The 14075-nt window shown below is 30.1% G+C and overlaps 1 pseudogene; it reads left to right on the plus strand.

The window, feature by feature from the left end:
* Positions 1-10220: 10220 nt before the first annotated feature.
* LOC112476241 lies at positions 10221-10339 on the plus strand (annotated as a pseudogene).
* Positions 10340-14075: the final 3736 nt, after the last annotated feature.

A 14075-nucleotide genomic window follows, 5' to 3' on the forward strand; every position in this document is an offset into this window, starting at 1 on the left:
ACTTTTACTTTTTGGTAGGTTTTTGATGATTATTTCAATTTCCATACTACTGATTGGTCTATCTAGATTTTCTAGTTCTTCTTGATTCAGTCTTGGAAGGTTGTATTTTTCTAACTACTGGTCCATTTCTTCTAGGTTATTAAATTTGGTGTTATATACTTTTTCATAGTATTCTTGTATGATCCATGTATTTCTCCAATGGCAGTCATAATTTCCTCTCTTTCATCCCTAATTTTGTTTATTTGTGTCCTTTCTCTTTTTTCTTTAGTGAGTCTAGCCAGGGGTTTGTCAATTTTATTAACCTTCTCAAAGAACCTGCTCTTTGTTGCATTTATTTTTTCTATTGTTTTTTGTTTGTTTGTTTGTTTGTTTGTTTTCAATTTCATTTATTTATGCTTTAATTTTGATAATTTCTTTCCTTCTGCTGACTTTAGGCTTCATTTGTTCTTCCATTTCTAGTTTTTTAAGATGAAGTGTTAGGTTGTTTATTTGGGCTTGTTCTTGTTTTTGGAGATAGGCCTGTAATGATATGAACTTTCCTCTTATGACCTCTTTTGCCATGTCCCAAATGTTTTGATATGTTGTACTGTCATTATCTTTCATTTCGATGTATCTCTTAATCTCTTTTTTTATTTCTTCTCTGACCCAGTTATTCTTCAGTAGCATGTTGTTTAGTCTCCATGTATTTATAGTTCTTCCTGCTTTCTTTCTTCAGTTGATCTTTATTTTCAAAGCATTACGATCAGAAAATATAGTTGGTATGATTTCAACCTTCTTATATTTGTTGAGGTTATCTCTGTGTCCCAGTATATGGTCAATCCTTGAGAATGTTCCATGTGCACTAGAGAAGAATGTATAAGCAGCTGTTTTGGGATGGAAGGCTCTGTAAATGTCAATTATGTCCAGTTGGTCTAATGTGTCATTTAAGGATGTTATTTCCTTATTGATTTTCTGTTTGGATGATCTGTGTTTATCTCATAGTGGGGTAATTAGGTCCCCTACTACGATAATGTTTTGGTCTGTTTCTCCCTTTAGTTCTGTTAGTAATTGCTTTGCATATTTCGGGGCTCTCTGATTGAGAGCATAGATATTAAGTGTTGTGTTTGCTTGGTGCATGATTCCCTTTATCATTGTGAAGTGTTCCTCTGTATCTTTCTTTACTTTCTTTATTTTGAAGTCTATTTCATCTGATATTAGTCCCACTACTCTGGCTTTTCTATGAATGCCATTTGCTTGAAACATCATTTTCCATCCTTTCACTTTGAGTCTATATTTGTCGTTGGAGATAAGATGTGTCTCCTGGAGGCAGCTATGGCTGGGTTTTGTTTTTTGATCCATTCTCCAACTCCATGCCTTTTAACTGGCGAGTTCAGTCCATTTACATTTAGCATGATTATTGAAATATGAGGTCTTCTTATAGCCATTTTACCTTTTGCTTTCTGGTAGCTCAGTGTTTCCATTGCTTCCTTGTCCTTATGTTTCTGTTTTCTTTATTTTGGTTGGCCTTTGTGGGTTTTCCCTCTGATTCTTTTTGTTTTATGTTATATACTTCAGTTCTGAATCTTTGGTGTGTGGTTATCATTAAGAATATGTAAAGGATAGTTATATATATACAGTCGTCCATTTTCTTTTGCACATTCCTTATCTTCATTCCTCTTTGTGAATTTGGATCTTTGAACCCTCCCATTTTCAGACACTGTTATCTCAATTTGTTCCTATGTATGCTGAATATTTATTACTATCTTGTTATAACAATTCTCTTCTTATTATTTAAGCTTATAATGCCCTTAGTAAAAATTGCACTCCTCTGCTTCTATATGCTTGATAGCTAATTTACTCCTAATTATGTTTTTGTTTTTGTTTTTGTTTTTTTTGTCATTTAGTTTTAGGCAAACTGACCCCTTTCAGTATATCCTGTAGTGCAGGCCTTGTAGTGGAGAATTCCCTCAATTTTTGTATGTCTGAAAAGGTCTTCATTTCTCCTTCATATCTAAAGGAGAGCTTAGTTATTACATTATTCTAGGCTGGTAGTTCCTTTCACTTAATAATTTAAATATTTGACTCCATTCCTTTCTGGCTTATAAGGATTGTGCTGAGAAGTCCGAAGATAATCTAATGGGTTTTCCTTATAAGTTACCATTTTCTTTTCCCTGGCTTCCCTGAGAATTCTGTCTTTGTCATTAATTTTTGATAATTTTAATACAATGTGTCTTGGTGAAGACTTTTTTGGGTCACAATAATTGGATGTTCTGTTGACTTCCTGAATTCCAAGCTCCAGCTCATTCCTTAGATTTGAGAAATTCTCATCAACTATTTGTCTGAAAATGCTTTCTAGTCTCTGTTTCTTTTCCTTACCTTTGATACCATTCCTCCATTTGGTCGACTCTATTTCCCAAGGTTGCTATTTCATTTTTCAACTCTTGCTGTGTGTTCTTCATATTCAGAAGTTCTATTTGGTTCTTTTTGAGGGTTTCAATTTCTTTGCTCCACTGATCTAGTTGTTTTTTTCAATTCCTGAAATTGTTCATATGACTCATTTTGGAACTCACTGAGTTTTTCCAGAAGCACCATCCTGAATTCTCTGTTACATAAGTCACATATTTTTATGTCTGTAAGCTTATTTTCTGGAGATTTTTCTCTTTCTTTTTTAGATGCCTTGTCATCTTGGTTGTTCATGGTGTTTAATAGACTATTTCTCCACCTGGGCATTAATGGAAATGTATTCTGTTGTTTTTCCAGAATGAAGATTTATTATACAAAGGTCTCTCTTTAGCTTGTTGTAAGGAAGGTGCTTTTCTTTTGGTTTCCAGAAGGTGGCATCTAAGCCTCTTGGATCCCTGCTTTATATAAAGCTTTAAAAATGCCTTTTTATTTTCTGATAGATATTTAATCATCCTTGCTACACTCAGTTTTGGTCCCTTCAGTATTAGCAACATTTTCAGTTGTGTTTCCTCAGATTCCCCTGGATCTCTGTGGTGATCAGTCTCAGAGGGGATCGGGGGAGGAGCCCTTTTGTTTGGGGGTTGGAGCTATGTCTCAGCCTCGGTTTTGCAATCACAGCTGGTAAAAATCAACTGTTGTTTCTCTGCTGGCAGCTTCTCTGCTTTCTGCCCTAATGACTGGGCCCTGCCGCTAGCCAGCCATGGGGAGCTCATAGCTTTCCCAGGCAGGGCTGTTCAGGAAACTGGCTGCTCTTTCTCCCCTCCCCCCTCTCCTAGTGGTAGCTACAGTGGCTTCTTTATTTCTCCCAGTCCACCACCCGATACCCGGGGTTCTAATCTGTGGAAGCTCTTATGTGCAAATTCCACACTCAGACGTGCTGGTGTGCAGTTCAGTTGTTTTTGTCGAGTTTTAGATGTTCAGCTTATTGTTGTTTTAAGGGAAGAGATCTGTGGAGGTCTCTCACTCCGCCATGTTTCCAAAGTCCCTACCTTCCTATTCTTAAGTTTCCTTTGAGTTTTATTAGATATGTCAAATAAATTATCAAATTTTCTGCATTGATATGGTCATAACTGTAAAAATATTTATTTTAATATAGTAATTATGTTAATTTTTAATTTTTACAGTAAATTATTTTCTTAGGATAAATCAACTCAATCATAATGTATTTAATTTTGATATGTTGCTAGATATTATTTGCTTATATTTTGTTAAAATACCTTTGCAACTATTTTCATGATTTTTGTTTTTCAAATATCTGTCAGATTTTGATGTCAGGGTTAAATCAGTCTCATGGAACATTTTGGGATAGATATGTTTCCTTTTCATCTATTTTCTAAATTTTTTTGTAAGATTAATGCTATTTCTTAAAATATTTGAGAGGTTTCAGTACTGAAATTGGGTGTAGAGATAATTCCTGCTTTTCCTATGTTTAACTTATTTTTTCTTCTTTAACATTTTAGCCAAATGTCATTTTTGTACTGATGTGTTATTAGTATTAAGTTCTCATGTAGTATTTTAATGTAGTAAATTCATCTATTAAATATTTCCTATGTGCCAAAACTTATACTAAGTACTATGTATATATAAACTTATTTAAAACCCTGCAAGTTGTTTATTCTACTGATGCAGAGATTTAGATGCAGATTTGTTATGTAGCTTAACTAGATTACATTTCTATTAAGTAGGAGATCTAAACTCCAACCAAGTTTGGTCTGATTCCACAGTTCATTTTTTTCTTTTTTTTACTTTATTTGTTTTTTTAAATATAAAAGCATATATGGTATGCAATCTTATGTTGGTTATATTAGTTTCAGGTGGACAATATAGTGATTCAACATTTTTATACCTTACAATGTGATCACCCCACTAATTGCAGTAATCCTCTGTCACTGTGAAAACTTGTCACAATATTATTAACTATATTCCCTTTCCCCTTTTCACCTATCCCACACCCACTCCCACATTCTTTTCTTTACGTAATACTGTTTGATTTTAAGGTAATCTATGTGAATAAATACCACAATATGTTGCATGTCTCTTTTTATTGTTTGTGTATTAACTTAGTATATTAGTGGCAATTTGGAAGGGGAGAGGGAATCAATGAATGTGCTCATGTTGCCATACTTACCTACACGTTCTATCATTAATTTTTAATTTAATTTATTGGAGTGACATTGGTTAATGAAATCATATAGGTTTTAAGTGTAAAATTCAATAACACATCATATGTATATTCCAGTATGCATTCACCACCCAAAGTTAAATTTCCTTCCATCACCATATTTTACACTATCATTAATTTTTAAGTGGCTTATTTTTTCTCTCCTCAAATGAAATACCCAGTCTTTCAAATATGTATTCTATACTTTGTGATGAGACTGATGATAGAGTTGATTCCTTATTATCTCTTAACTCATTTGAAGACAGCAATCAGAAAAGCAACATCTCTATCCTGATATCTGAAATGTTATATAGAGATTTATTAGTAAATTTATATTTATTTTTTCATATTCAAAAATTGTCCTTGGAATGTAATATGAAAATTTGTGGATCCAAAGAACAGGACTTGTTCTCTTCTTTTAGCCTATCTATTTACTCCCACTGCCTTAATAATAGGATTACTTTATATTTGAGTATGTTTCGTTCTAAAAAGGTTGAGCAACTAGCCATCAAACTGTCAGCTTTTCTATGTATGTTATTTAAGTCTTTTCTAACTCAGGTAATAAAATTATATTATGTCTTTTGATTTTTCCCTTTGTAAATGTCATTAACTTGGATAGTGATTTAAATTATGCAATACTGAACTACACAGAGCAGCCTGTAATTTATATGAAGCTGTAATATAAAGTTATTAAAACCATTAAATATTTAAAAGGTAAAAACAATTAATGTTATTTTTCTAGATATTAGTGCTGTTCAAGTAATGACATTCACAATAAAATTTGGAATACAGTACCAAAGAGATAAAATTACTTTCCTTTTATGGTTGTTCAATGAAATTTAAGTTCTCTATCGCCATAAACCAAAAATATTCAATAACTAAGGATAAATATAATTCTTTTCTTTTTATCCTCAGAGAGTTTAAAGTTGTCAAGTTGAGATCATCTTGTAATCTCATTTTATTTAGCTATCTGATAATCCACTTATAAAAGATTTGGTTATAATAAAGATCTAATAAAAGAGGTTAAGTCTACAAGTGTTTTTCTAGTTTAATAAGGTAAAGTTTATATGGAGTCTCTTTTTATTTTTTCTTGAATTCTATATCTTTGTATTTCATACCAGTGTGATAAGAGTACATTTATAAGTGTTTTAAACATATATTTTTTTATCAACTAATTGAACATTACTTGGAGGCAGCCACTCTTACTCCTTTGATTTCACTATAACAATTAACGCTGTTCTGGATATTCTGGATACTCTGTATAGATCTAATAAATATTTATTAACTATGCTCCACTCTACCTTTCCCAAAGTCCAAATCTCATAATTACTAGAATATTTAAAAATTTCATTTGATTAAAGCAACTCTTTAGATATATGCAGAATGCTTGGCCAGCTTTCATGTACAGATTCTCTACATGTCCTTTTGTGGGTTTGGAGGAGTTCTGGAGGCAGTGCCTGAAAGTATAGGTCTCACATGAGAGAAAATGAGAATTTGCAAGATCACAGCAGCACTCTCTAACTTAAGTAGCAAAACTCTTTGGCAAACAATGGCTTGATCAAAGCCTCTCTCATCTACCTAGTCACATATACAAATACACACACCTGCATTTTTATACTACCAAAAGTGATAAGCTAAGAGTAAAATTCTCACTTTAACCAACAAATTAAAAAAATAATTCTTGAGAATTACCCATGTTCTAAGCACTGTAATTATGTATGATGATAAAAAGTGAACGAAATAATCCTTCCTTCACAAAAATATCAACCAGGGAAGACACAGCATTAAATAAGAAATTTTGATAAAGTGGCATAAATTTAATAAGTAGTAAAGTAGAACTACTAATTTAACATATAGGAGGGTTACCACACATATTCTGGATGCAAGCGGGGAAGCCTACCTGCAACAAACAATATCATAAAATCAAGTAGTATCTGAAGGATGAATATGAGTAAACCCAGATAAGTGTTTATGTAAAAAATACATATTCAAGTTATAATGTGATCAAATGTTTGTACGGAAGAAAAAAACAAAAAGTTCAAGGAAATAAGTGGTTTTAGATGACTTGAGTACACAGTTTGAATCATGTATAGGAGTGGATAAGCAGTTGCCAAAAAAATTACTTGGAAAGTAAGGCAATGGTTGTATTATAGAGAGTTTATAATTTTGTTGAAGAGTTTATGAGACCTTTTGCTATAAGAATATGTGATCTTTTAGAATATTAGAAATCAGTATTTTAATGAGTCACTTTTTTTTTTTTTTTTTTTGCCTATATTTCCTTTCCTGTTTACTTACATGTTTATGTAATTCCTTAAAATTACCAAGTTCTCTATGCATCTGTTTTCCTATATCTGGCTTTTGCCTCATGATTGAAATTTTTCACTATGAAAGGTATAAAGTAAGAAAAGGAAAAAGGAGAGAACCTTGAATAATTATTTTACTTTCATAGGCTATTCATGAAAAGAGATGAGATTTTAGGGAGCATGGATCAAACCAACATAGTGCTTTGTCAAAGCACTCGATTCATAATTCAAATTAAATAATTTGACAATAATCTTTTTAAACTGAGACTTTGAGGACTGTGCACTAAAATATAATTATAATGATAGCCATATACTAATCTGCCACATGCTTATTAAAAGTTATATATTAAAAATAAAAAATGTGCCCCTAAATTTGTCCATCCAGGTTTCTAATTCTTTGTCTACTATAATTAGTTCTAACTTATAAAATGCCTACTAAAATGAGTATGTTTCTATGTGATCCATTTAACACACAGGAGCTATTATGAAATAAATTTGCCCAAAATAATTTTGGCACCATTTTGAACATTAAAAACTTGAAAATTTTGAGTAATTATATATTTATAATATTTGTTTTTACACGTATGTGTAGAATGAGAAGGACTTTGGTTACTTCTTGAGTCACAGCTCCTTTAAAACTCTGCTAGAGGAACAAATTAAGAACCATAAAGCTACACACACACAATATACATTCAAACATTAATAGGAATACAAATGTTGAATGACTTGAACAAAGCCACTATGAAATGAAATAAATTTTGTCTTAGTAGAAATAAAATCTTTTTTACTGTATAAGTCTATGCTTTAGCTTTTAATGTGTTATATCTGTAGTTTTCTATATGCAGTATTTTATAACTTTAATTCATGATTATTTTATGTATATTTCCATAATAATGTCTATTTATAAATCTGACATAGATATCTATACATATAACTTCTTTCTTATAATAATAGTAATAATATAATAATAACAATGATCACATATATAGTATTTACTATATAGCAGGCTCTATTTAAAATATTTTACATATATTTAATTCTCACAACAAATTATGTTATAAATGTTAGTATTGGTGCCGTGTTACAACAGACAACACTGGGGAAAGAAAAGTTAAACTTGCTCAAATGTGTCAACTGTTAATAATTAGTTAAGATGTATTTTAACCTGAAATATTTCCAAATTCTATATCCTTAACTGCTGTATTATATTTATTCTTAATACATATAAAGAAGATTATGTTGGTTTTGAACACTTGAAAAACAGGTATTGTCTTTTCTTACCATTACTTAAGGATCTCGTCTTTCCAATTTTTTTTCTTTGTTTAAACTAGTTCAATCATCCTCTCTGCGTTTCTACATACAAAATCCCTACTAAACTAACAAGACCTAGGTCAAATTATATTTTCTTTATGACAACCCTCCATCTCCTGTATTATAAAATGTGTTTTTCATTTTTGTAAATGCTGACACATGATCTCCTACTTTAATGGTTATTCGTGTGTGTATGCACATGTATGCATACACATGCACACTCACGTGCAATGAATATAAATTCCTTGAAAAGAGTGTTTCATTTTATTCTTTTTTTCATTACATGGTATTCTCAATTCCTTTAAAATCAAAAGAGGAAGACAACATAAATGTGAGAAAACTTAGTTCTCAAAATGGTAATAATATTGACCCAATAAATATTTTGACTGAAAAAAGTACAATGGCATTTCACAGAATCTGTAAAGGAAACTGCTGTGAGTACTTGTGTACACACACCTATCTTGGGGCTAGTCTTCTCTAAGGTATCTTTGTATATCTAATTACAGAAATATAGTTTGTGTGCAGCTTTGTTTCTTTTTGTCACATGCATATATTTGATTATGCTTTTAATTTTTATGTGGTATCACAAAGTGAATACATAAGAAAAATATGCCCAACCTCTAGTTTTTTATTTAAAGTATTTTTGTTACCAAAATTATAACTTGGTGGTATTTAATGGAGGTACATAATAGGGAAGTTTAATTATAGGGCGTTTACTAAAACTTAACAAAGTTAAATTAGCTAATCAGATGATATCACTCTTCTCAGACTAGTTGGGTAAATATCTACGTAGCATCTCATTTGGGTAAAAAGGTAATTCAAGTTTAAATGCTAAATGAAAGGTTTTAGAAAGATAATAAAGAAAAAAATAAATAGGAAATTAAGATGAAATTGCATCGTAAACTATAAAGTTTTGAATTTACTTCCGTTACTATCAGTTATCTAAGACTTGCTGCTAGACAGTACAATGGACTAAATAAAAGCTACTACCATGTCTTGTAACCAGATAATTTTTCTTTGATTTTTGTCACAAGTATGTACTGACCCAGTAATTTTTTATACTATCATAATTATCTGGATCCATAATTTTTTTTCTGAAACAGTAGAAAGTAATATTTTGGCATGGTTAGTAGTACTTAACACTACGTAGATATTTGAAACAGCACTTGCATAATTTCTCTTTGTCTAATTGATTTTAACCTCCTCAAAATAATACATTTAAAAAATATTTTTACTATCTTCCTACATCTATTCCTGGGTATTGCTATGAGAAAAGAGCATTAAATATATTCTCATCAATAAGATAAAAATGGAAATTTGAGAGATAGAATTATATGAAGCTCTGACTTGGGACTTTATTTCCCAGTTTTTGATGTGAATTAAATTTAAAATTATAATAGCTTATAAAATTTATAGTTTTCCCTTCCATATAATTAACTATGTAAAACTCAGAGGACGGAGCTATTCAATCTACTGTTAGAGTATTAAAATAAGACTAGGGTATATTAAATATAAGCCTGAATGCTTGTATTAACACTGCTTTGTTGGATTTGCTGTAATAAGAAATATTATCTTTGCTTCTTATTTAGTTTTCTCTAAATCAGTTTTTTATCCTGTTGTTATTCTATACATGTAATAAGAAACCAAAATGAGATCTTGAGAAAATGGTAGCTATGCAAAGTAATATAGCACCAATTAAGGGACAAAAGAAAAAACAAAAACAAAAACAAACTGGCACCAAGATAATTTGCACATCTATACCAATACGATCAAAAGTTAACTAATAAATTTTTAACAAAAAAAAATTCAAATATTTCTGCCAACAGGAAAGATAATCTCAAAGATTATTGTTTGTCATCCTACTGGACATGAACTCGGTTATATAAACATAGCAATCATACTTGAATTTGCATTTATTAAACTATCTATAAATATCCATGTCTTTAAGTACACTTTGAACTGGTTTTAACATCTTACCATTTCCCTTATTAATAAATTATTTAGTCTATGGCCATGCTACCCTGAACAAGCTCAATCCTATCTGATCTCAGAAGCTAAGTAGGGTCGGGCCTGGTTAGTACTTGGATGGAAGACAACCTAGGAAGACCAGGTGCTGTAGGCATAAAAAAATAATAATAATATAAATAAATAAATAAATAAATAAATAAATAAATAAATAAATAATAAGGAATTCTAAGCTGATAAGGTCCTTGCAATCTGTGAGGTCAATCAAGTATTGCCTCACCTAAAAAAAATAATAAATTAAAAAATAAATAAATAAATAAATAAATAAATAAATAAAATTATTTAAATCAAATTTTTGAGACTTATTCATTTTATATTTGCAGTTATAGATGTCCCATTGAGTTATCTTGTGAACTTATCTGATGAAATCAAGTAATTTTTATTGCATAAGAAGAGCACCCCATAGGCCACTTAGGCCCAAGCACATGTTTTTATTTTTTGGCTTTTAAGGAAAATCTAAAAAGCAACAACATTTTCATTTTACTAATTCCTTCTTTCCTTCTTCCCTCCCTACTCCTGATTTTCTGTTTTATTTTTTGCTGTTCACTCATGGCCAATAATTCATTTCCCAATGTTGGCATATCCAAAATTTGGTATTTAGTCTGATAATTTGGAGATTTCTGTTAAATAAGTAATAGATATATATACCCTACCAAGTAATATGTGACAGAAAATCTACTTTTTAGTCTTTTTTTTTTTCTATCCATGAACAGAAATTAATTAAGATAACTTTTTTTTTTTACCTAATTAGAAGAACAGTTCTTTGATATCTGGAACATTGAATTTTGTACTTTGACATGTGACTGAAGTATTAGAATTGAAACTATAAGAATTTTATATTTCTGTTTCTTTGTGTACAACTCAGAAAAATATTTTACCTCAGTGTAATGTCTAACTCAATTATGTAGAGTATTTATAAATTAAATTTTTATATATCTTAAGTTAAAAGGCTCTTATAGGTTTATAGAAATAAATCAGTGGGTATACAAGTTCAACATTCCTTAAAATCAACAGAAAATAAGACTAAACATTTAATATTTAAATTCACTAGACATGAAAGAAAAATCTTTGTTACTGAATTGCTAGCTCTGAAATGTACATATATTTTAAATCAAATTCACATAATTAAGTTGGTTTAGGGAATTTTAAAAAGATTTTATCTGATGTATTTTCTCTGACCTATCAATATAGATTATAATACAAGAGTACATTTTGTTTTCTAGTTATATTTAGAATAATTTACTCATAGATGAGTTAATTTTAAATTCCTAAACTTCTGAAACTAGTTTCCAGACCAAAATCATGATTGTCACTCCTGTATAATCTTTAAAATTATGAAAAATATGAATTTGTGTTCAACCAGATTGAATCATAACTTTATAGATGTTTTTATGGTAGAAATTTTATTTTTAGTATATTAATATAGAAATAATTTCTATGATATTTAGGTAAGGTGAAATTTTAAATTAATAATAAATCAAGATAATTCATGAGTAATCTTTGAAAATTACATACATTTTAATCATGAATCTTTTTCATTTGCTAATACATTCATATGTGGAGAATAATTCTAAATTTTCTGTTTTTTTTCTGTGAAATAATTTTTTTTTTTTTTTTGCTTAAAAGTTATAATAAATATGGTAGTTATGCCTACCTAGGAGCGATACTAATGGAAAAAAAGAGTGAGCTTTTTGTTTCATTTTGAGAAAAAAAGAAAAGCCATTTTGCTATAAAGTGTCAGTTTTTCCTGAATTTGAAAACATAATAAAAGATAAAAGTTGAAGGAAAGTAAAAAGTTGTAGATTAATGAAGGGCGTGAATTCTCTTTCACCTTGTTTTATAATACCTGAGTCTGTAACACCGATATTATTAATTTTGTTATCATTTTGGCAAAGTTCATCATTTTCAGTGAGCTTATTTTAAAAAAAAAATTAAGAAGAAAAATCTCACAATGACTTTCTGTCAAACAAGGTATTAATGCAAAATGACAATTTAGCATACTATATGTTAAAAGATCTATTGGTTTTAGAGCTTTTAATTGGGAGAAAGTCAAAGATAATACTTTATTTAACAGTTTATTGTAATATATCCAGAAAGAGATACTCTTTATTTCACCAGAAGAATAACAGAATAATTTCTCTGCTTGTGTTGACTACCATTCCCTTATTAAAAAAGAAAAAAAAAAAAAGAGAAGAAATTTCCTTGCTTATCAAAGAACTAAGTTTTCTCATATTTATGTTGTCTTCCTCTTTTGATTTTAAAGGAATTGTCGTTTTGATTGTAATCAAGAATTTTCTCACACACTCATGATTCTTAGTCACACGATCCTACTCTTCTGATAACTCTCTTGATTCTGTCTTTACAATCTCTGATACCATATGTAGGGGGGGAAAAAAGAACTTTGAACCAAAAACTATCTTTGAAATTTCCCAGAAACCCTAGAAATCACAAAGATTTGTTCTTTCACTGTATGAAAAGAGATGCTGGGAATTTTTTACATGTCTTGGGGAATTTATTATCTCATCACTGTTAGAGGAGCTGCATGGGAAGAATAGTGAAATCAAAAGAAAACTTGCCTTTCTTAAACTAAGCTTGTAAGACTAAATGTTATTAATATAGATACTTCAGAAATTTTGTGCTTCATGATGGGCACTGGATATTTCCCGTATATACCATGTTTTACCTTTGAGGAAACATGAATAATAACTTTATGAAATATTTATTATAATTCAAGATAACCTTACACTCCTCTATTTTTATATCAGTTACTAAAATAGATTAACCACAGCCATTTAGTCTTCTTATCAAACAGATTTCTGCTTCCCTCTGTGTTCTCTATATATCCCCTGCTATAGTTTATGAACTGTCTTTACATCTTCACTGTCCCAGAGCTCTGTGGAAAGAATTGCATCAGCTTCTGTGAAACACTCATATTTCAGAGAACAGACACTTTGGTACCAAACTGAGATTGCGCATATACCTTTTTTTTTTTTTTTACATATCTCTACAAATCAGCTTTTAAAAAAATTAACTAGAATCGGTATACAATATTATATTAGTTACATTATTTTCAGGTGTACGGTATAGTGATTTGACATTTTTATACCTTACAACGTGATTATCTCACTAATTCTAGTTCTTACCTATCATCGTGCAAACTACTCATTCAACTTTTGACTGGAAATGTGGTCTTTGTTGGGTTTTAGTTTTTGTTTTGTTTTGTTTTGTTTTTAATTCAGAAGCACAGAAACTGCTGACTCAAAATCCAGAGAAAAATTAATTATATAAAACTGAATGAACTGAGATAAATGTTATTCTTGTTATTTATTTGCAATACTACAGCAATGTTTTTATTGTTTTATTGGTGCCTGATTTTCAGGACCTCAGTTTCACAAGTGCAAAGAAAAGTTCTAAAACCCTAGCAAATTGTGAGGACCTCAAAAAGAGTACAATTCATCAAAATTTAGAGCTACTATGGATAAAACCAGATAAAGTTTTGAACTTGGTTTTCTATCCTTACTATACAAGGACAAATAATACATGCTTTTAGACGTACAATCTAGACTCCTCATGAAAATTTTCAGGTGAAATTTAATTCTCTGAAGTGGTTTGTTCAACATTGCATGATCAGAGAAGCCTATGTAATTAACCCTTTAGTTGGAACCATATATATATAACAATCTGAACAAAAGTTATGAGATGGGTCTTAATGTAATTTGATTATCATCAAAAGGGCAGTGGGAGACTGTCAGAAGTATATCTGAAGTATACCTGATGTTTGAAAATAAGTAAAAGAGATTACTAGTTATTCTTTTAGGATATTTTTTGTCTTG

The sequence above is a fragment of the Pteropus alecto genome, unplaced genomic scaffold (genome assembly GCF_000325575.1).
Source record: "Pteropus alecto unplaced genomic scaffold, ASM32557v1 scaffold12, whole genome shotgun sequence".
Lineage (NCBI taxonomy): Eukaryota > Metazoa > Chordata > Mammalia > Chiroptera > Pteropodidae > Pteropus > Pteropus alecto.